We start from the raw sequence: 20,904 nt of genomic DNA on the forward strand, positions 1-20,904 counted from the left end.
CAATGCATTTGAAATTCGACAAGAATAATAAATAGAAAATCACAACGGTTTCATAACCAATTAACCTTTTTTTATTTCATTCATTTCTAATAGTAATAATAATAATGCCAAATAAGAATAAAAATGGGCTAGGATTCTAAAAACCCCACCTTCTTATTACAAATAATAATAATAATAAATAATACTAAAGACTTGGGCTATTCCTCCATCTTCCCTTTGCCCTTGTCATTCTTGTCATATTTCTTGTCACGACCACGAGCCGGGCGCTCTTGCGCCACTTCAGACCTAATCACCAACGGTCTTTCTCGAGGTCTAGCCTTCCCATTCTTGTCAACCACTTTGCCCACGGCAGGAGAAGTCTTCGGTTTCTTCGATGGATGAACAACTCGAAACCCGGCTTCTTCCTCTCCCTCAGTCAAATGCTTCTCTTTTTCCTTTTCCACTTCGCGGACCTTGTAGTCAACGGGCTCGCGCTTCCTCAATCTCTCACGCTCCTCCGGCGTAGTAGCTTTCCTCCATCGCAAGTAGGAGTCCGACACCCATAAGGCACTAACAGAAGAGTTCAAGAACCATACATTTCTTTGAGCCCATTTAATGGCCCACTCCCTTCGACTCTCAGTAGTAAACGCCACGGCAGTCTGCGGGATAGTGTCAAGCTTCGGGATCATCTGTTTCATTCCAACTTGTCTCATCAACCTCTCCGGGAAGATGCATACCATGAATTCCAAGCCAGGAATGCGCACAGATCGGGTAGGATCCAAGGAAGATAATCCAGTGACAAATTTGAGATGCCACCATGGTACAACCCATCTAATCAAAGGGCCATCATCACTCTTCAGTTTGTTTTCCCAGTAGTTGCAAACTCGAGTGAAGTCCACCATGTAAAGCCTGGTCCTCATTGCAATCGAACGAGCATGATAAGAAGGAACATGAACTGGGGGCTCGATCAATCGAAGGCGCTCCATAAGCCAGACCTACCAAAAGTGGGAATTAGACATCGAAAAAAACATTAAAAAAAAACTGAAAAAAGAAAAAAAAACCGAAAAAAAAAACCGAAAAAAAAAACCGAAACAAAAAAAAAGAAAAAGAAAAGAAAAGAAAAGTATTCTTTTACCTGCAGAATAATGGGACTTCCCAAGTACGGTAGGTCGCGATTGGCTTTCCTATTATCCAAGCCCAATAGGATCTCTCCTAAGCATAAACAAGCTGGGCTCCTGCGCAGCTCCATTTTCTCAATTAGGCACAGGAGACGGGGATCACCTCTCAAGTCTTCATCAACATGCCCTTGAAGGACATATACATGCAACAAGCAAAACCTGAATGCCCTTCACCTAGCAACATAAGAAATGGTGGGGTCGGCCTTGTTAATGAATCGGTCGATAAAGTCCAACATTCGCACTCCTTTCGAGGTCACTAAACGGTCCACCTCAAGTCTAGACAATCCAAGCAAGTCTCTAAATTTGTTCTTATATCCTTGCGAAGTAGAAGGAATAGCAGGCAAGTGTTCTGGGTCCCACCCACCAATCGCAACAATTTCTTCAGGAAATGGACAAATGTTACCTCCGGGGAACGCAAAAACATGATAATTCGGGTCCTAATAATCAAGACAAGCATCTAAGAATGGTTTGACAACCTTAATAAGCTTCAAACTCAACAAAGATCCAAGATTATAAGCACCCATATCGTGTTTTTTCCATATTGGAAAACTCGTTGGTCCATTCTTTTAGACGAATCTCCAAAGTATTCATGATGAGTGCTTATTTTGAGAATTTTGTGTAATAAGACGAAGAAGAGACGGAAGAATTGTGAGAATAAAACCTCTATCGACGTCTATATTTATACTAAAATCTGTTTCCAAAAATGCGCGAAACGGACACGGGGGAGCAGGCGCGCACACTGTTGCGCCTCTTCAAAGGGACGCAGCTCATGCTGCGCCTCTTCCTCAGCAAGGTTTCTGTGATTTTCCACGTTGGATCTTTCCTAATTCCTTGGCGAATAATTTCCTATTCCTACGGGTTATTATTTTGGTAAATACGTCAAAATTGCCATATTTTGTGTTTCCTAAATCCGCGGGCATGCATTTCGAGGCAATATTAGCATTTCGTCGTTTTAGCACACTTATTTTTTATTTTAGGAAATAATTTTCATTTTAACATATTTTATTTCAAAACATATATATTTCCTTTATATTTATTTCTTCTTTTAATCATTTTCATTTCTAACTTATAGGTTTATACTTTTTCCATTTTTTTGGGGTAACCCTTCCTACCGCCTGGTCGTTTCCGGCAAATTGTTTGCATTTTTAGCACTTTTGAGTCATTTGTTTTGCGCTAATTTAGGCCATATGTATATACAAACGTATGTTCTACGCGATTTCTATGTAAATTTCGGCAGTGTGACGGCATAAACCGTCATCTACCAAACCTGTTCAAAGCTAACCTGCAGGTACAAGCAACACAACCCAGCGGCAAAGGCAGTCAGGCCATCATATATACAACCAAAAAAGGGAAATGTACACCAAACTGGGGGCTCGAGCCCCAAGCAAAGTCCTAAATGTCCAAAATGTAGGTCCAAAATGTACAAATGTGCAAAATACAAACAAACAACAACAAAACAAAACTAATGTTGGTCGCCCTCTAACTCCGCAACTCTTGCCTCGAGAGCAGCAACCTCAGCGTCACGAACCTCGAGCTCCCTCAACAAGCGAGCTGTCTCCTCCCGAGACCGGGCCAACTCTCGCTCCAGCTCACGATCCCCCTGCAAACAACAAAATTGGCTCATGTCAATCATTTCAAGCAATCATAAGAAAATAAGAAATTTCAAAAATAAAGAAAGGTTCATACCTGACGACCTCGACCGCCGACAAGTGCCTCGATGGCAGTAGCTCGCAGCCGGTTGGTCACCCTCCATAACGCCACAAACCGAGACGGCGCAACCTGCATTTTCAAAAAGAAGTTCTCAATAATTGGACAAGCTCAATCAAATGTGTTCTTACACAAAAATCATGCAAATTAGAGGCTCACCCTCCGAATCAGATGCTGCCAATCATCCAGGCTAGCATCCGTCACAGCTGCGTCAAAGTTACGCAGCTCGGAGATCGTCGTCCTCCCGGTCGCGTCAGTGTACTCGAGGGTCTGTAGATACCTCATTTCTACACCTCCCGCAAACCACCCGGTGATGATTGGGCCGCATGTTTGGTACGCGGAACGATTTGTGACAGTTCGTAAGTTTATCGTCAAGTGATTGCTTAAACACTAATGTCTACCTCTTAGTTGTCATCTACGTGCCGATACGGTCATTTTGGCAGTAATTAGAGTACATTTGGAGTCCGGGCTTAAAACCGTCTTCATTTTACGATCGATAATGTTAAATCCGAGTCGAATGTTGGAATGTTCCGGATATTTCTATTCCATATTTTATAAATATTTCACAATCTTTAATCTTTGGTAAAGAATTTCCCGTAATATTCAGACAAAATATTAAGGAAAATAAGATTATCCCGTCATTCCATAACTTAAACACGGAAATCTTTCTTCCGTAGGAGGAAACCACTTGGGAACAGACGCAGCAGGTGCCGCGCCTCTTCCAAGAGACGCGTGATGCGCGCCTCTTCCCAGTCCTTTCTCGCGTATTTTTCGTATCTTTTTCATATCTTTCCGAGATTCACTTCCAAAGTCTCTCCGAAAACCCTATTCCTTCACGTGATTAGTATAAATAGGAGCCTTCGCCCCTCATATTTATCACGCGAGTGTCCGCCCTTCTCTTCTCCCTTTGCATTCTAGACCTTTGTTCTTACTTTTTGGCGTCTACGTGCTTGAACATTCGACCACGTAAGCTCGGATCCTTCTGAGTACCAGCCTCGTTTGCATGACCAACCAATTTGACCAACTCCACCATAATCAACTTAATTAATCGTTTTCCTCTTACGAGGGCACTTTCATTACATTCGCGTCGAGCATCACTAATCGTAAACTTAGTTCATCTCGTTTCGTCAAACATGTAAGTCTGAGGGTGTAAACCTCTCTTTTATTTATTGTTATTTACCTTTTGTATCATATTGTAAGGTTTATGTCGAGAACACCTCTTAAAACCGATTTCTAAAACCATGTTTTAAAACCCTTTTACGGATTTCCAGAAGACAGACCGTCGAGAAAGGACGTAGCAACTGCTGCGCCTCTTCGAAGGGACGCAGCACATCCGCGCCTCTTGAGGCCGTCCGCAGATTCGCTTCCTTTCTTCTTCCTTCGTCTTTTGATAATCCATTTGTTTTGCCTTTGCTTTCAATTGTTCATTGTTTTGATAATATAATAATTCTAACATGATAATTCTAACCTGTAATTTATTCATAATTCTTCATAATTAATTCATCATTAATCCCGACTTAAATCCCTAATAATCCAATATTTGCGGGTTTTGGTCATTAAAGTCAAATCTGGGTTGTAGAAATTCGATTCATTCATATTGAGTTTCTGGAATTCGATCTTTGATATATTCTCATCTGTTTGTTATCACATCCATCATTAATTCATCATTAATTTGTCATAGTTAACCTATTTAATTCACCTATGTCACTAATCAATCGTTCATTCATGTAATTAATCCGTTCTAATTAGTTTTCATCCATGTTTATCGCTTTTAGGACCGTCAATCATATGTAAATAATGAATTAAGTCACTTCTATCCGAGCGAATATCATAATCAATCCTTAAATTCACCAACGAACATTAACGATTTGTAGTTCCGGCTTCACAGCCAGAACTCACCCTTGGAACAGACGCAGCAACTGCTGCGCCTCTTCCAAAGGGCGCAGTCCTGCTGCGCCTGTTCCAGGGTGATTTCTGTCTCTGAACTTCCGTTCTTGCTTGACTTAGTTTAATTAGTTTACGCATAATTAACTATTAACCGTATTATCACCCTAATTCCTGTTCGTTAATTTGTTTATTTTGTTCTTTTTCTCAAATTATCCGTTTTAAAGGTATTTTCGACATAAATCGCTAAACCCAATGTAATTATTGTAATTTTTATTATTGTAATTTTCTTTGTTGTATTTATCATATTTCTTGTATCATTTGTATGCTTTCACATGTAATTGAGCATTAAATCCTACTTCGACCCAATTGTATGCTAAATTAGTTGTTCACCGACTTAGTTAGTTTCTCACATGCTAGGATTAATTCTATGGATGTTGCATTGCATGCATATAATCGACAATATATCGAGTATAGATGATGTCCCTAATCATTAGTAGAGGCCGCTATCGAGGCGGGCGGGATTATGTGTTCGATCAAAAGAGCTTCCTAATACGTACCCTCACCCCTTATTCCAGATCTCTGTGAACACCCGTGTTCATTGGCATCCACGAGAGTCATTCTAGACATAGAATGCTAAGGGTAACGAGTTCTTGGTGTTCATGTCTCTACTTTGTGTCTTGACATGACACGAGGTATTCGAACGGTTCCAATTTCCCAAAAAAATTGGTGGCGACTCCACACAAATGCAAACGCTTGTTCTCTCTCCTAAGCGCCCCCGTGGGCCCATTGTCCACAGTTTGGCGACTCCTCTAGGGATATTACACTTACGTGTAGCCAAGGGTGAAACTTGAACAAGGTTAGGGAATAGTTTATACAAGACAATTGTCGGTTTTCGTAACTCGGTCTTCCTAGATCATTTCATTCGGCCTTCCTAGGCCCAACCCAACCCATTTGACCAATCGTCCCATCTAAACGGTCCTAATTCTTATTTGGGCCTAAGGATGGATAGCGATTGACGTCATCCATACCATGATGCTTACTCTTGTTTGTATCAAGGACCTTCACTACTTGAGGAAATGGACTAGGAATCGGCCTTACTCTTGTTCGGTACGAGCCTCTCCACAGACTTCGGGTTTGATCGTTCGGTATGGCAACCCACCCTTTAAACCAAAACCCTTTTAAATGCACTCAGCATCTCGTTATAATGCTTGTATAAATGTTTGTACCTTACGTGATCACCATTTCTAAACAAAACCATGACGTTTTTTGTAAAATAATAAAAATTCTTTTTTAAGATGAAAATTTAGAAAAAGAGGCCCATAATTAGCGCAAAACCGAGTCGAAACTCTGTCCGTTTGTCGAGTCAAAATTCGGGCCCAAGCCCATTTCAAAACCTCACTTCGAGTCCACTCCTACAACTACACTATAGTTGACTAGGACCAACTTTTTTTCAAAACCTTTTCTTCAAAAGCTCACTGACACAAGTGGCACACACCCACTTCACGAGTCAAAATATTCCTTTCTTAGTAAGTGTGCTAGAGTGGTCGATCGTGTTTTGATTCGTCGTCGATCTCTCATCCAGTTTTTCAAGATGCCTGGAACAAGTAACGTGAATTTCAATCAACTTCAAGATGGTAATGATCGAATCCTAGCCGCACTAGCTCAAATCCAAGTCACCCAAGACCAAGTGTATGATCGACTTGACACCATCGAAGGCCGGATCTACGCCGTAGAAACGAGGATCCCTCCTCGAGAAAGTGAGGTCGGTGATGACTTCGTGAATGACTTTAGGGACGACAGCCCTCCCATGGGTGTGACTGCAGCTGAGAAAAGACTCCAATACTTAGAGGAGCAATTGATGTACCTTAAAGGGGATGACATTTATAGGGAGAATAATCGCAAGTATGAGGCCGTCAATTCCAAATTGCCAACCAACTTCAATATGACGGATATCCCTAAATTCAAGGGGCACGAAAACCCTTTGAACCACATCCGCGCCTTCAAGGATTACATGTCTATCAAAGGCATCAAACCCGAGATGTTCTTAAGGATCTTCCTTCATCTCTTGACACCATCCCAAAGCAATGGTTCTACTCTTTAGAACACAAGAAGATCGCCACTTGGGAAGATGCCGCAATCGAGTTTTCTAAGCAATATGCGGATAATGCCGAGATCCAAGTTAACATGCGCACCTTAGAGGTTCTTACCCAAAATGACAAAGAAGGATTCACCGACTTCCTAAGTAGGTGGAGGAAGACTAGTACCCAACTAGTTAAACGCTCGGATGAGGCTACCCTTGTGGAGAAGTTCGTGGACAATCTCAAACCCATCTATGCCAATCATTTGAGATACCAAAACATCAAAACTTTCAAGGACTTAACCGTCATCGGGAACAAGGATTGAAGATGACATCCGTAAAGGGCTCTTGTCCAAAACGGTAGGTCGAGGATATCAAGGCTCAACAAGTCATTCATACGGCTCCACTAGCAAGACCGATGAGGTTAACCTTCTCGAGCCATCCAAGAAAAGTACCCCACCAAGGAAATTCACAAATCTTGGGGACACTTACTCCATTGCTCTTAAGAGGTTAATGAAACAAGGCAAACTCCAACCCATAGGACCTACTCCCGAACCCGAAAAGAAATCCAAATTCTGGGACGAGAACTCGTAATGTGAATACCATAGGGGCAAGGGGCATGACACAGAAAAGTGCTACAAATTGAAAAATGTGCTTCAAGACATGATTGAAGATGGCCGACTACCAATACCGCCGGGAGGTAAACCCAACAACACTCAGAACCCTCTTGGGATTCTAGTGATCACAAGTGAAGAATCTACCTTAGATTGTTCACACCTCATTTCTCCAATTGAAGATGATATCCACGCAATCGAGAATGAAGGGTTCTACTCTACCATTTCTCCTACCATCGCCGACTTCATCACATGGGCAAGGAGCGTGGATAGGCAAGATTGGGAATTAGAAAATGTAGTGACAACTTTACATGACCCCAACGCGACACCTAAAGAGCATGTGCCACTAGTCTTTTCTCAAAATGCCACTATGCAAGAAATAGTCGCCATGGTTGATAAACTAGTCGACCAAATCACGCGACTAGAAGACAAGATCATGAGAATGAGGAAACTAGCTACAATCAATGGAGTATGGGCCGATGATGATGAAGACGAGTATCTCATTGAAAACTCCCTAGTCAAAGAAATAGTCCAAAATAGTGAAGACCAAGATGTGGACCACCTAACTCGTTCGGGCCGTCCATAGCAAAATACTACTCAAAATTTTCTAACCAACGTTGTCACACCAAATGACAACGAAGATGACTCCACTAATCATTTGCTCAAGCAATTATAAAAGAGAAAGGCTGATCTTTCAGTCTGGCAATTAGTAGCAAGCTTATTCCCACATCGCCAAGCTTTACTGCAAACTTTGGCCAAACTAAGTGTAGCACATAACTCCACACCCGAAGATGTAGTCAACTTGGTCTTCCAAGAATCACCAAAGCTAAGTAATCCTATTACTTTCTCAGATGAAGATTTGCCACCTTTTGGCGCTAGTCACAACTTGGCTCTCTACATCACTGTCATTTGTCTAAAGAAGAATGTGCCAATGACCTTAGTAGATGATGGCTCTGCGGTCAACGTCATACCCCTCAAAACGGCATACAAATTAGGCATGAAAGAGTCGGATTGGAACCCTACCAATCAAGGTGTCCGCGCATACGATGGTACACGACGAAAGGTAGTAGGACTCGTTAACCTAACCATAGCCACAGGGCCAATTGAGCGAAAGGTTAACTTCCAAATAGTGGACATTGAAGCTTCCTTCAACATACTTCTAGGAAGTCCTTGGATTCACGCTTCCAAAGCGGTGACCTCCACCCTTCATCAAAAGATCAAGATCCCACTAGATGGCAAAGTGATGACGATCACCTCGTCACCCATCAAGGCAACAATCGAAAATAAGTCAAACAATCAAGTCCTTGCGGATCCAGTATATGAGCTTGGGGGCTTCCAAAGCATAAGCGTCATAGAAAGTGAATTGGCACCCTTATACTACGATCCCTACTCCAACTTGGTGGTCAACCATATACTCAAATCCCAGGGATACTTCCCTGAAATGCCTTTAAACCCTATCCGAAGAAACACCTTCGCATCATACAAGGAAGGAAACTCCAAAAGGATACCACTTGGACTAGGGTATAAACCCACTAAAGAGGAAGTTTTCGAGATGCTTGCTCAAGTTCAAAACCGTAAGCACGTAGGAGTCCAAATGAGACCCTATTTCCCTACCCTAAACGGATACTTCGTTAGGAAGGAAGTCTAGAACTCTTTCACGGATTTCCCGAACCTTGGCACTATCTCGGAAGGAAGCTAGCCGGAATCGAGATCTTTCACGATTGCTACTTCATTCCTCCAGAAACGGTTCCTACCGCCAAAACCCGTCAAGCACCTTGCTTAGACGAACAAGCTATTAGTCTATTGTTTGGAGAGGATCGATTTGTTAGAGCCGCGCAGGATGAGATCATTACCATGATACTTCAAGACGATCACTTTAACCCTACCGCGTTTGTAACGCCCCGTAATTTCGGACCGTTAATATATTTCGAAAATAATTTATTAATCAAATAAAATTTGATACTTAAGTATTTAAAGTAAAAATAATTCAAAGAAATATAATTTTATTATATTTTGAAGAAAAGTATTTATTTTGATAGTTTCGAAATGTTTAAAAATAGTTTAAACCGTGTAAAACTTTTTATTTCGAAATAAGGGCGTATCGGGGGGAAAATGACAATTCTTTTGAACATTGGGTAAACGAATTTGGAAATGGGTCGTATGAGTATTCAATTTTCTTGTAATCTCGTGTTTAAGAACTTTGGTCTTGACGGAATTTGCGTTTGACCTACGGTTTTAATTATTATCGAAACGGGTCAAACCCGACTCGTAAAATCCCGACTAAAAACCCGACTCCCTCCTTCCTTTCTCCCTTTCCCGCGGACCAAACCCCTTCCCCTTTTCTTTTTTTTTTTTTCTGATTTTGCTTTTCTTCATCATCTTCAATCCTCTAATTCCCAAAACACCATTTTTTCTTCATTTCAAGCTGTTTTGGCCATAATTTCTTCGTTTCTTATCGGATTTTCACGAAATTTACCTTTCCGGAATCCCCTCGCCGAGATCTACAACTTAGTATGTTCTAATTTCAGTTTTCATTAAGTTGTTTTAAGACAAAATTTCGGTATTTTCGGTATTTGTGCTTATTTATGGTGTTTTTATTGTTTAATTAGGTGAAGATTTGGAAGACGAGTTCGGGGACTCGTATATTGTAGAGGATAGCGGCTAGTTGTTGTTAGGGTTTCGGTTTTGAGGTGCTAATTGCTCATTTTCTAGCTTAAGGTAACATATTTCGAGTTACTCGACGAATTATCGTCACAATCTTTGTTGTTTTTGTATGTTTGGTGATTTTTGTTTGAATAGTAGTTTTCACATGTAAAATTTGTTGCATGCATGTTTAATTTGTGCCTTTTGTTAGTTTAAATTATCAAAGTTGAATTGGGGACGATTAATTAATGTTCAGACGGTCTTTTACTAAACAAAAATGGAAAAAAATGGTGGTGTAGGGGACGGCCAAAGCCGGCGAGATCCACGGCGACCACGGCCGGCCTTGGGGTTGGCCCGGGTTGGTCTGTTGCTTGTTTCGCGGTTTTCCTTGCAAAATTTGTCATTTCAGGTTTATTAATGACATAGTTGGTATGAGTACACTTTAGGAATTGAATCATATAAGTAATAAAAATTATGTTAATGGTAAAACTATGCTTATGTTAATAGTTATCACATGTTAGGATAGTTTACAAAATGAATTTGTAAATAATAGGCTCAAAATGAATTGTATAGGGATAATTGTAATGTTTTGTTGATTAAAATAAAATCGAGCCTTAGTCCCTTTGATCGATGCGATGCGATTAATTGAGTGATTGGTCAGCCGCAATTTAACCCGTACCTGTCGCAGGGCTGGGGTTGCGGGTAAAAATTCGGTTGTATGAATTAGATAATCGGCCTTTTTCTTGCTTTAGGCCATTTATTATATCTCTATTTCACATGTGTAGTTAGTTGAATTTAAGTAGCTTCTTATATTGTAGAAACGGCCCTAGATTCCCTGAAGCCTTTAATTTGGTTAATATTGTTGGAATTGGAAATTTGTATTGAGGATTCTGTTGGTTTATCTGCTGAATAGACATTTATATAGCCTTTCACATGATAGAATGTTAGAATTTATGTTGGTAAGTAGGACTTTTTGCCCTCTTAAGGTTAAGTGGGTGTCTTACTTGACTTGTGTGGTGAGTCTTGTGTGGTGTGGGCTAAAGTATTCAAGCTGGGACTAGCTGGGACTAGGTCCTAGGTGAGTATTTCGGCCTTCATCATAGATAGGTCTTTATAGTCTCTGACGAGTATATGTTCACTGCTTGATAACCTTTGTGTTCCTGACTAGTGGATTTATATCCAAGTTGGGGCATGACCTCAGGTACTTATTTTGATAGTATGGGTCAGCTTAAGTACTAGCCAACCCTTTGGTGGACTCCTTAGGGTACTCACTTTGTTTTAGAAAAATTGTGGGTCTTGGGTGCGGTGGTGTGTATCCGCATGTCTAGGTCCTTGTGATTTTAGGCTAGGGTTGTGTTGTCTCTTGGCCATGTTTTATTAATATTAACCGTTGAGCCAAGATACCGGTTTGATTACCTTCCCTACCTCGTGGTATAGACTCGAGTTACAAAGTGACTATTGACGGGACTAAGAACTTATGCCTGTCTTTGATATATTGCCCTTTCTTGTTTGATGATTCTATGAATCATAGAAGGTGAGATGCAAGCCGGCTATGGTTGATAGAGTTTGGATTACTACTTGTTATATTTTTCACATGATAGTTTAAATTAGTCAATTTAGCATTCATATGTTAGGATACTTGGAAATTAGATGAATTATCATATAGTTTACATGTTTTACTACATGTTACATTAATTATGACGATTCGTGGCTGGGAGGACTCGAAGTTACTCCCCACTGAATTGTGGCTTTCGTGTTTGTATAAAATGCGATTGACAGGTTGTTGATGCTTTGTTGGGGTCACAGACGAGCTAGTGAGCAAGGAACCTTGGACCTAGTTTGGCTATTCTTTTAGTAAACCTTTTCCCTTTTGGTTTTGTATATAATTTGAAGGGACATATGTCTCCCTTTTCTATTTTGGTTTGTATCCTTATATTTCCGCGTCTTTAGTTATGTATGTAATTAGTTTATCAGCTTTTGCCGGGTTTTTGACACTCTTCTTGAGTTGGATTGGTTGTGAATGGTTTAGGAGGAAATTTTTTTGAAATTGCAGGTTTTTGACTAGTTGAACCATTTACAAACATATCCTACCAGTTTTTCTGTAGAATTTACGTATTTAATTAAGGCTAGATTTAAGGGTGTCACAGTTGGTATCAGAGCTTGTTGCTCCCGACGCACGTTTGTGCACCCCACTTAAAATCACTTGACCTTTAAATACTAAACTTGAGAGATGGGTAGGATGGGTAGATTTAGGATTTTATGTGGTAGTCTGTTTGTGATTGCTAATTGTTAGGTACTAATTGATTTTCTCTTTTACAAGATGGCACTCCAATAAATGTAGATAATGCTATTTTACCTTAGTCTCCCAATCTCGTGGTTGATTCGTCTTTTTTTTTTAATTCCTCTTCTCTCGCCTTGGTAACTACTCTTCTATTCTTTCTCCCGTTTCATCCTTGGTTCGTTTTCTTCTTATAATAAGAGTCCTTGTGGACACCTTCCTTTTATTCCGCAGGATAGTTCCCTTGTTCAAGAGAACCCGGTTTTAAGAGAATGTATCATTGGAGGGCGTGAACGAGTTGAGAAATTGATTGTTTAAGGTTTGAGTTGTATAGGAGAATATAACTTGGGATCCTTTGGTTAGACTTGTTAGTTGTGCATGATATGAGAGCCTAGTGAGTTGAGAAACACCTTGGGATTTATGTCTATTGAGAGCTTGTTTGTTATAGATGATTGAGCATGGGTACTACCTTAGCACATAAGATGGAATGAACCTAGGCTACTTCATTTGAGAGTCTCGATGTTTCTTGTGGAGAATTAAAGAAATGATAGTTAGCTCTAATCCTTGTAGGCCTTGAAAGGAATACAATAGGACATTGATGTTGCTTAATGGATTGGTATTGTACTTTGGAATTAGTTAGTTTGTTAAACCTTTTAAGTTGACCAAATCTAGTATAGAGTAGCCCTTGTTGACCTTTCAAAATTTGAGAACACGTGGTTGACCTTATTAATCATATCTGAATTTGGGAATTTTGGTGGAATGTTGTTCGATGTAGTTCGTGAGTTCAAAGATGTGATTCTAGTTTATGGTATCGGAGACTAGAAGTATTAAGTGGTGAGAGGATGGAGTGAACAAGCCATGGTACTTGGGGGATGACATAGTAAGTGAAGTTCAATGACGAGAATTGTAAAGGAGGTACTTTGGGACATGATAGTAACAAATGAATTTGTGTGGTGAATTGATTTTGGCTCTTAGAACCAATTGAGTTGAGGAATACCTACCCTCGTGGAGTCCTTGTTAGTCCTATGATTTGGTGGACTTTTGAGGTTTTGTTGAGCACCTTAGTGAGGTAACCTTACCATATCGATCATAAGCTTTGATGAGTGTTTGGTAAGCGATAACCCTTTCATTATCTTATACATTTCTCCTTTCCTTCTCTTTAACGATCTTTGAACCCATGTTTTTATGCCAAAGTTTACGTATCTTCTTCTTGTCCGAGATATCTTCTTAACTCGGGTACCTCTTATTTCTGTCAACCGTTATCTTTACGGTCCGACTCCTTAGTTTCCTAACTTGTCATGCTCATGCACCCTTCGAAAATATTTTACCATTCCTCTATCCCGTTATAACTTCTTATCTACTTAGTATAGTTGGTACCTTGTTAACCATGTTTTACGAGTTAGTGGGATGTGATTTGAGGATTTTTGTATTTTGATTTTTGTCGGGAATTAGTGTAGGAGTTTGTGTCTGTATTTGACCATACGATATGAGAGCTAGATTTTTGATGGAATTCTTATGATGGCAATGTTGTAGTCTCCTTGCGAGTTAAGGTTCGCGTGTTTTGGTGGTATAAGACTCACTTGGTTTCGATTTGATGATGAGACTAATGGGATTAGTTTACCTTGGTGGAGTATTTCTATGGTTATTTTGGATTTGTTTTGGGCATTGTTCGTTCGGGGATTGTTCGTTTGTCATTTGATCCTTACTTTACGGTATTGGGGATTGATAGCTAAGTCTGTGGAATGTTATTGTAAATTTGGACCTTATATTTAATCCTTTGAGAAATTTTTCTATTGGAATTGGAATATTGTTGGGAAGTAGGATAATGAATCTTGAGTAAATCTTGAGTAAACCGATCAGATGATTTGTGTGAAGAACCCATTTATCTTATAGTTAGTGCTATTTATGGATTGGATAGTGCAACTTGTTGCTTGTGGGGTGGTTTCAAGCATGAATGCGTCTTGGGAATACTGAATCTTGGTAAGGGTATAGTATTGTTACTAGTTTCGACTTTGGATTTTGATTTTGTTCGGTGGAGAATATTGGTGGAAACATTTTGAGTGGGAAATGGTTAAGTTATAATTGTAGAGGATAGAATTGTCTCAAGGATTAGCTTATGCGTAGACTTGTCGATGAGTGGTTCAGATGGCTCTTTGGATTAGTGTGGTCTCTGGTTTTTGCCCTGTTGATGTTCGGAGGACCTAGTAGGATGACTCTGTGGTTGGAAAATTGAGTGAACCTTTCTCGATGGACCGATCTTCCTAATTCCGATCTCCGACAATTGTCATTCTTGCTATTCTGGCTTGTTCCGTTGTGCTCGCTTTTATGGAACTCATTTGACCTCTTTCTATAACATTTGAAAATGATTTCTCACTCTCTTTCAACCCTAGTGTTTGATTGGATACCTAACCTATTTCTCGTTTTGTGTAATGATTCCTTTTTCTTACTCTTTTTAGCGTTACAAAAAGTTTGTATTTAATCATAATTAGTAAAGATATTATTCTTATTATAGAACTTTGTACTAAAATTTTGAAAATGCTTTTATGATTTTAATGGCTTTAACATTAATGAGTGTTTAATCTCGTTGTTGGAGACGTCCCAATAATGGGTTTTCTCATTTATTGGTGTAGAAATATTTTTATATCTTGATATGAATATGGATGTTCTTGTCTGATCAACAAGAGTATCACCGTTTCATTGAAAAGATACCTATATTTTCTTATAACTATAATTTCTCCTTCTAAGTTTCGAGGGCGAAACTTTTTAAAAGGAGGGGTGATTGTAACGCCCCGTAATTTCGGACCGTTAATATATTTCGAAAATAATTTATTAATCAAATAAAATTTGATACTTAAGTATTTAAAGTAAAAATAATTCAAAGAAATATAATTTTATTATATTTTGAAGAAAAGTATTTATTTTGATAGTTTCGAAATGTTTAAAAATAGTTTAAACCGTGTAAAACTTTTTATTTCGAAATAAGGGCGTATCGGGGGGAAAATGACAATTCTTTTGAACATTGGGTAAACGAATTTGGAAATGGGTCGTATGAGTATTCAATTTTCTTGTAATCTCGTGTTTAAGAACTTTGGTCTTGACGGAATTTGCGTTTGACCTACGGTTTTAATTATTATCGAAACGGGTCAAACCCGACTCGTAAAATCCCGACTAAAAACCCGACTCCCTCCTTCCTTTCTCCCTTTCCCGCGGACCAAACCCCTTCCCTTTTTCTTTTTTTTTTCTTATTTTGCTTTTCTTCATCATCTTCAATCCTCTAATTCCCAAAACACCATTGTTTCTTCATTTCAAGCTGTTTTGGCCATAATTTCTTCGTTTCTTATCGGATTTTCACGAAATTTACCTTTCCGGAATCCCCTCGCCGAGATCTACAACTTAGTATGTTCTAATTTCAGTTTTCATTAAGTTGTTTTAAGACAAAATTTCGGTATTTTCGGTATTTGTGCTTATTTATGGTGTTTTTATTGTTTAATTAGGTGAAGATTTGGAAGACGAGTTCGGGGACTCGTATATTGTAGAGGATAGCGGCTAGTTGTTGTTAGGGTTTCGGTTTTGAGGTGCTAATTGCTCATTTTCTAGCTTAAGGTAACATATTTCGAGTTACTCGACGAATTATCGTCACAATCTTTGTTGTTTTTGTATGTTTGGTGATTTTTGTTTGAATAGTAGTTTTCACATGTAAAATTTGTTGCATGCATGTTTAATTTGTGCCTTTTGTTAGTTTAAATTATCAAAGTTGAATTGGGGACGATTAATTAATGTTCAGACGGTCTTTTACTAAACAAAAATGGAAAAAAATGGTGGTGTAGGGGACGGCCGGCCAGATCGGTAGGCCACGGCACCCACGGCCGCCTTGGGGTTGGCCCGGGTTGGTACATTTGCTTGTTTCGCGGTTTTCCTTGCAAAATTTGTCATTTCAGGTTTATTAATGACATAGTTGGTATGAGTACACTTTAGGAATTGAATCATATAAGTAATAAAAATTATGTTAATGGTAAAACTATGCTTATGTTAATAGTTATCACATGTTAGGATAGTTTACAAAATGAATTTGTAAATAATAGGCTCAAAATGAATTGTATAGGGATAATTGTAATGTTTTGTTGATTGTGCCGAAAACTGAGCCTTAGTCCCTTTGACTGATGCGATGTCAGTTAATTGAGTGATTGGTCATTGCAATTTAACCGCACTGTCGCGCAGGTGGGGTTGCGGGTAAAAATTCGGTTGTATGAATTAGATAATCGGCCTTTTTCTTGCTTTAGGCCATTTATTATATCTCTATTTCACATGTGTAGTTAGTTGAATTTAAGTAGCTTCTTATATTGTAGAAACGGCCCTAGATTCCCTGAAGCCTTTAATTTGGTTAATATTGTTGGAATTGGAAATTTGTATTGAGGATTCTGTTGGTTTATCTGCTGAATAGACATTTATATAGCCTTTCACATGATAGAATGTTAGGATTTATGTTGGTAAGTAGGACTTTTTGCCCTCTTAAGGTTAAGTGGGTGTCTTACTTGACTTGTGTGGTGAGTCTTGTGTGGTGTGGGCTAAAGTATTCAAGCTGGGACTAGCTGGGACTAGGTCCTAGGTGAGTATTTCGGCCTTCATCATAGATAGGTCTTTATAGTCTCTGACGAGTATATGTTCACTGCTTGATAGCCTTTGTGTTCCTGACTAGTGGATTTATATCCAAGTTGGGGCATGACCTCAGGTACTTATTTTGATAGTATGGGGTCAGCTTAAGTACTAGCCAACCCTTTGGTGGACTCCTTAGGGTACTCACTTTGTTTTAGAAAAATTATGGGTCTTGGGTGCGGTGGTGTGTATCCGCATGTCTAGGGTCTGCAAGAGATTTTAGGCTAGGGTTGTGTTGTCTCTTGGCCATGTTTTATTAATATTAACCGTTGAGCCAAGATACCGGTTCGATTACCTTCCCTACCTCGTGGTATAGACTCGAGTTACAAAGTGACTATTGACGGGACTAAGAACTTATGCCTGTCTTTGATATATTGCCCTTTCTTGTTTGATGATTCTATGAATCATAGAAGGTGAGATGCAAGCCGGCTATGGTTGATAGAGTTTGGATTACTACTTGTTATATTTTTCACATGATAGTTTAAATTAGTCAATTTAGCATTCATATGTTAGGATACTTGGAAATTAGATGAATTATCATATAGTTTACATGTTTTACTACATGTTACATTAATTATGACGATTCGTGGTGGGAGGACTGAAGTTACTCCCCACTGAATTGTGGCTTTCGTGTTTGTATAAAATGCGATTGACAGGTTGTTGATGCTTTGTTGGGGTCACAGACGAGCTAGTGAGCAAGGAACCTTGGACCTAGTTTGGCTATTCTTTTAGTAAACCTTTTCCCTTTTGGTTTTGTATATAATTTGAAGGGACATATGTCTCCCTTTTCTATTTTGGTTTGTATCCTTATATTTCCGCGTCTTTAGTTATGTATGTAATTAGTTTATCAGCTTTTGCCGGGTTTTTGACACTCTTCTTGAGTTGGATTGGTTGTGAATGGTTTAGGAGGAAAATTTTTTGAAATTGCAGGTTTTTGACTAGTTGAACCATTTACAAACATATCCTACCAGTTTTTCTGTAGAATTTACGTATTTAATTAAGGCTAGATTTAAGGGTGTCACAGCGTTAATCACAGAAACAAACGCGAATCAACAGAAAGGATGGAGAAAATCAATCAAGTGGACCAACAATCAAGGAAGACTCTTCAAGCTCACCACTGGAGAAGGAGAGATGTTCAAAAGAGAACCAGAAGACGATGAATCCGAGTCAGAGTCAGAGTCGGAGTCAGAGTCGGAGTCTAGAGAAGTCGCTAAAGAGTCTCCTCCTGTCGTCATCCCCATTCCCTTTGTTTCTCCTAGCTTAGCCTCAAGTAGTAACAGTAGTTCGGGAAATGTCCCAACCATTGTCCCTTTCCGCCATGTGACCACGGATCGGATGGCTTCTTTGTTTCAACTTTTCTCAAACTTTAATATGAATAAATCAGGTTCTGCTTACTCTTTGTGTTATCTTGAGTGCAATTCTGTTTACGATGATACTGAGGATGACCAAGACCCAAACTCAATTGAGATACCTCCCTACGTAGCCAAAGAAATACTACAGGAAGGGGAAGGGGGACAAGTAATAGAGAATACAGAACCCATCAATGTAGGAACCAAACTAGATGATGCGTGTCAATTATATGATGTTTTACACCCTATTTTACACGCATTTCAGAGCTCATTTATGTAGTTTAAGGCTACTATTTGTCCTATTTCGTCTACTTTCGTATTTTATTGTAATATTGCAGATTTATGCGGAAATGAGTAGATAATTGAGCTAAATCCGTCCCCGAGTATCCTGCATTGCATTTGACGTGAAGTATTCGCTTAAGGAACGAGCTTGGTGCGCATTTCGAGGCCCGAAAGACAAATCCACGAGAATTAGAAGTCAACTACCAACTAAAGCAGTCGATCGACTGACTCATTAGTCGATCGACCATCACACGATAGCGAGCGAGGCTATCGTACTGCTGATTCGATCGATCGACCGGTCTCGATGGTCGACCGACCAAACCGCTTCATGAGGCGTGAATCAATAGATCGAGAAACTTGAAGCCCAAAGCTATATTAGGTTTAGGAATAAAGTTACGTGAGTTTTGCTATATAACGTAACCTAGTTTACAGATGCAATTATCAAGTTTTATACATTCAGTTTTCAGTAAATTCTTAGTCAGTTTTAGAATATCAAATTAGGGTTCGGGATATTGTTCGCACAATTTACTCTCGCATTTGGTTTGATCTTTCTTCTGAAATTCCGTCCGGTACTATTCTGTTCTTATTCCAGTTTATTACTTTATTTGCATCCATAGATATAGAATTGCTAGTTAGTATCCCGAGGCCAATTATCGTTTATGTTATTTGCTTATTTAATCGTTACAAGTATGAATTCGATAGTTTATTTCGTTATTATTATTGTTGTTTTTATCAGTACTATGAGTAGCTAAATTAATTGTGCTAGGATGTAGGGGATCTATAGGTTAGGCGGCATTAGAATTGTAGACTGAAATCGCGTGTCAGTCGATCGACCGCCATACCTGGTCGATCGACTGACCACGTGAGGTGTTACCTTCGTTTTAATTGTTTTAATTTCTATATTTGACGAATCGAGTGCACGCGACTAGTTGAGTGCTTAGGATTTGACTGACCCATTAGATTGAAAGATAGGGAAGGTTGCTTGACCACCAATTAAAATGACTAAACTATGCTGAGATCGAAAGATAGGTAAAGTTTAGATTGTTAGTCACTTTTCAGGACGAAAGTCAGTATTAGTGATATTAGGGACTTGTAGCGAGATCGAAAGATGCTACTTGTTAAGAGTGGACCGAGAGGACCTCTTGTTTTCCCGCCTCATGCGTTTGATTTAGACCTACTTAGTATCTTTGCCGCTTGAAACTATAGTGAACCGACCATCCTAGTACCCCTTCTTTTATCTGTTTTATCCGTCTTTTTAGTTTATTGCCTTTAGCTATAGACCAAATCAATTCAACCCCCACATTCGTTACCTTAGACTAGAATTAAACAATTATTAATTACATTCGCCTCCTTGTGGTTCGACCCTGTTACCACTAGCCTAGGTTAGTTTTAATAGGAAATATAAATATTATTTTTGGTACTCACAACGACGGGTATCACTAGAACCCCAAGAAATTAGGATAGGGACTACCTTGAGCTCTACCGAAAGGGCCAACTTCATAGACCTCCTACACGAGTTCAAAGACGTTTTCGCGTGGTCCTACAAAGATATGCCAGGGATATCGCCGAACATAGAATCCCCATTAGGGCATGTTTCAAGCCCGTGAAACAGAAGCCTTGTCAAATGAGAACGGAATGGGCTCTCAAGATTAAGGAAGAAGTCGATAAGCAATTCAAAGCGGGGTTCATCAAAGTTTCCGAGTACTCTGACTGGGTAGCCAACATAGTACCTGTACCAAAAAAGGATGGGAGAATCCGCGTTTGTGTTAATTTTAGAGACTTAAACAAAGCAAGTCCTAAAGATGACTTTCCTCTACCACACATCGACATATTGGTGGACAATACCACAGATCACGCATTACTATCCTTCATGGATGGGTATGCAGGTTATAACCAAATCAAGATGGCCATAGAAGACATGCATAAGACCGCCTTTGTCACTCAATGGGGAACCTATTGTTATACGGTCATGCCATTTGGGTTAATCAACGCCGGAGCTACATATCAACGCACCGCAACCACGCTCTTACATGACATGATGCACAAGGAAGTTGAGGTATACGTAGACGACATGATTGTCAAGTCCAAGGACAGAGAGGGGCATATTGCGAACCTTCGCAAATTTTTCGCAAGGCTACGAGAGTACAACATGAGGCTCAATCCTCAAAAGTGCGCATTCGGAGTAACATCGGGTAAACTCCTGGGATACGTCGTTAGCCAACGAGGCATAGAAATAGACCCTTCCAAGATCAAGGCC

At 39.5% G+C, this 20,904-nt stretch overlaps 2 long non-coding RNA genes across 2 annotated transcripts; both read left to right on the plus strand.

The window, feature by feature from the left end:
* Nucleotides 1–9,871: 9,871 nt before the first annotated feature.
* On the plus strand, nt 9,872–11,938 carry LOC141585772 (uncharacterized). Its single transcript, XR_012519410.1, has 3 exons — nt 9,872–9,953; nt 10,052–10,160; nt 11,865–11,938. It is a non-coding gene; the product is annotated as an uncharacterized LOC141585772 (long non-coding RNA).
* A 3,739-nt stretch (nt 11,939–15,677) lies between these two features.
* Nucleotides 15,678–17,746, plus strand: LOC141585773 (uncharacterized). Its single transcript, XR_012519411.1, has 3 exons — nt 15,678–15,759; nt 15,858–15,966; nt 17,673–17,746. It is a non-coding gene; the product is annotated as an uncharacterized LOC141585773 (long non-coding RNA).
* The last annotated feature ends 3,158 nt before the right edge of the window (nt 17,747–20,904 follow it).

This window comes from Silene latifolia, chromosome 6, assembly GCF_048544455.1.
Source record: "Silene latifolia isolate original U9 population chromosome 6, ASM4854445v1, whole genome shotgun sequence".
NCBI classification, from domain to species: Eukaryota; Viridiplantae; Streptophyta; class Magnoliopsida; order Caryophyllales; family Caryophyllaceae; genus Silene; species Silene latifolia.